Here is a 4,022-nt window from a genome sequence, read left to right as displayed (position 1 = left end):
AGTCTTGTATCTGTGCCTGTGATGAGGTTTTGAGTGAGGAAGTCATTAGTAGGTCATCAGAGGAGTGAAGAAAGCAGCTAGGGGGAGTATTTTTTTACCAGGTCAGAAATGTAAGTGAGACAAGAACTACTAGAAATGTAAGTGAGACAAGAACTGTGGAGGGTTTGAAGGCAAAGCACAGGAGATGAATTTGATTCTAAGGTGAAATTAAAGCCAGTGTGGAGAACTACAAAGGGAGGCAGCAGAAGAGGAGTGGTGGGAAGGTCAAGTATTGGGTAGGTAGATAAGTAGGTAGGTGGGATGGATGGATGAGTCTGCCTGCAGCATTCATACCTGATAATAGAGGAGAGAGTCGGGTTAGTGGAATACCAGAGAGGAGGAGGTTACAGTAGTCCAGACGAGAGATGATAAGAGTGTTTACAAGGAGTTTGGTGGTCTCTGGGGACAGGTAGGGGCGGATCGTGGAGATGTTGTGTAGGTGAAAGGACCTGGAAATGTTCTGAATATGGGGGGTAAATGAGAGGGCAGAATCAAAGGTGACGCCAGGATAATGTGTCTGAGGGAGGGACGAATAACAGTGTAATACAAGTTAGAAATATGTGAGGGGGAGATTCGGAATTTGAGGGGCGGAAGATGAGGAGTTCTCTTTTATCCAGATTGAGTTTCAGGAATCGGTCAGACATCCATGATGAGACGGCTGACGTTTCGGCTTTTTCTCATTGTCTTTTTAAAAAACTTATTGCAACTGAGATACTTCACCTAATATTATCTATTATGATTAAGGAATCATATTCCTTAAAGGATAGTTCAGTGTTTATTGTTTAGTAACAGCTAAGGCAGGTGTTGGCATTCAGCCCAGGGTTGGTGGAATCCCTTAACAATGGGAAGCAAAGATATTTGGAATAATGGGCGGAGCAGGTGTACATACCCAAGATGATGTGACAAGGATGATGGGGAGCCCCTTATGATGTGCACACCTTTGTGTAAAATGATTTATGTTCTAGAAACAGAAGTTTTTTTATTTTTTGTTTTTTTTTAGTTTTTCTAAACAATTTAGGCACCAAGTTGATTAACAAATAAAAAATATAGTTCAGGCTGCAATACTTGCCCTTGTCTAGGTGATGTTCCACACAATAACTCTTTTTCATCACAAAACCAGAAGACTGTCAATATTCTATGAACAAAGGATGTCATAGTCCTGCCTCCAAGGAACTACTGCCAAGATTCACCTATTCAGCATCAATCCTCTGCCAATCTCTTACAAATCAGAGAGGAGTCAGAGGATTTTAAAATGGCAAACTGCAGGGAAAACAAATATCCAAAACTCCTAAAATGTCCAGAGAGGTTGGATGTAGATGAACACAACATGCTGGAGAAAGGAATGTAAAAACATTTTTATTGTAGGGTTGTTTCTTGCAATTCTTGCCCTTGCCTGCAGCAGACTGATGGCATCACCTCAGCCTAGACACAGTCACTGATAGGACGGATTTTCTAGAATAGATACCATTGCTGTATATTGTGCCATACCCAGAAATGTATTCCTGTAGATTGGTAAGGTTACTGACTGGTCCACTTTAAGTAGCCATTTTCTTCTGTGGATTGATCAGCTTGGAGACTTAGTATAAGATAATTCTAATTTCAGTATTCATCCTAATTAATCATATCTGTCGTCTCTTCTTTTGCAGCACCTCCATGTAAAACAGAAAACACAGTTGAAATGTGGACCCTATCCTCCCCAACTTATTGTAACCAAGAAACACAGCCAGAGATTCTTGATGAGGTCTCCTTGATCTGTTTGTGCAATGACGGATATATTTATAGTGATAGCAGATATTCAAAATGCATTACAGCTAAAGATTGTAAGAAGCTCCCCACCAACCCATGAATAAAACATTCAAAATAATTGGGAATGTGGAAATCAGCAATCAATTTGCTGTCATAAAAATGTATCTCACTAAAATCTGTGTTGTGTTGCTTTTTTTTCATTCAAAATAGTCTCTACCACTGTGTGGGCAGATATAACGCGCACCGACGCATGCAGCGACGTCACCGGGAAACCCCGGTGATCGTCACTGCACTCGCCGGATGAAGACAGAAGAGGATGGACGTGTCCGGAGGAGCAGAGGGAGAAGGTGAGTATTTTTTTTTTTTTTTGCGATCACGCTGGACAGAACAGAGGGAGAAGAAGCCGGCCGGCTTAGAAGAAAATGATGAAAATGAAGAAAATGATCCTCAGATGGGGGTGTAAGAGGGGGTGGGGGAAACTGAATGTGAATGAGAGACCAGGATGATTGTAATAGTAGTACCCTAATATATGGGGATTTATGAAGATAAACGGGCTATATAGGAATGATTTTTATGGCCAATGCATGATGTTAGTATAGATAAACATGCGATTATATGGAAGAAATGTCACATAATAAATTGTTATGTTTTGAATGATAAAGTAAACTGACACATAAAATTAAGTAGTTAGGAGGTACAATACAGCTCAGTATAATAATATAACATAGCAGTTATGGTTTACACAGTATGTTAATATCCAATATTTACTCGTACAGTTAGTTCATTAGGAAGACAGGTTTACAAAAAGGTTTAAAACTGAATATATAATTTATCCCTGGAAAGTGGTTTTAAAGCAAAGTCCATTTAGTTTCAGGTTGGAGGAGTTTCTTGTCAATATCCCTTATGCCCACATTTGGGGGAACCTTTTCAACCGCTGCAAATCTGATGCAGTTAGTGTCAAATTATTGTTCCGTTCCTACATGGAAGCTAATAAGTATAACCATTTTTCCATTTTTAATTGAATATATCTGTTCATATATACGTTTTTTTACTGTATTTTAGTTTTTCCATCATGAAAACAACTCAAACGACACATAATAAGAATGATTATAACTAATGATAAACAGTTGACATAATATTTGAGTGAGTACAGAGCCATTGGGAAGTGTTAGTGCTAGATTTTCATGTATCCAATTGCATTGATTGCACTGACCGCACTTGAATGTGCCATGGGGTTTATTGTTTTGAAGGATATTGTAATCACAAGTATAGTGGCTGGAGAACAAGGAGTTTCTTAAAGAGCCCGATTTTTTTGTATGTGATGCAAGGTTTAGCATGTAGATGGGTTTGAATGTTTGGACCAGAAGTGAGAATGTTCCATTGTTTGGATATTATATTGTAGATGTTGTGATGATGTTGATGATAGCGTGTAATTATGGGTAGTCTGGATTTTGCAGAGGGTGTTTTGTTTCTTTCTCTCTGGTGAGAGATAGGATCTTTTTTGTAGGTTTGGGTAAATATCGTTACCCAAAGCAGAGGATACTTATGACGTCCACCATCAGCAGACACCAAGTCTCCCAATCCCCTGAGGAAGCCCCTAGCATGCCAAACACGTCAGAAACCGAGACTTTGTGGATTTGAATTCATGTAACATATCTCTGACATGCGATGTAACCCATTTGTATACTACTAATAAAACTTTTACTGTGTTAGCAGAAATCTAGTGCAGTAAGACTATGTCTAATATTAAATTAAAAATGTGAATATTCAATAAAGTTAGTTTTTTTTTTATATAAACACATACTTTGCCTACAAAAGACTGTCCTTCCTGTTTCTTCCCTATATCATATCTACTGATTTACCAGGGTAGACACGTAATTATCTCTATGTAAAATAGTTATTCCCTTCTTTTGGTGGACTTAGTTAACAGTTACTCATTTTAGGTTACCGTATTTTTTGCCGTATAAGACGCACGTTTTCTTCCCCAAAACTTGGGGGGAAAAGTTAGTGTGTCCTATACGACAAATGTGTTAAAAAAAATAATTAAAATATTATACTCACCCGATACCCGATCCTGCGTGTGTCTCTGGCTGCAGCGTGTCTCTCTTCTCCCCTCTGCCAGCATCGTGTTTTCTCCTGTCTGTAAAGCAAAGCGAAAGAAGCCGGCACAGCGGCACCTGCTGTTCCCTGTCCTAACTGCCGTACAATAGAAAAAAAGCACAGAGTGATCAGAAGGG

This window comes from Pyxicephalus adspersus, chromosome 11 (assembly GCF_032062135.1).
Source record: "Pyxicephalus adspersus chromosome 11, UCB_Pads_2.0, whole genome shotgun sequence".
Taxonomy (NCBI): domain Eukaryota; kingdom Metazoa; phylum Chordata; class Amphibia; order Anura; family Pyxicephalidae; genus Pyxicephalus; species Pyxicephalus adspersus.
This window is presented reverse-complemented; position numbering follows the sequence as displayed.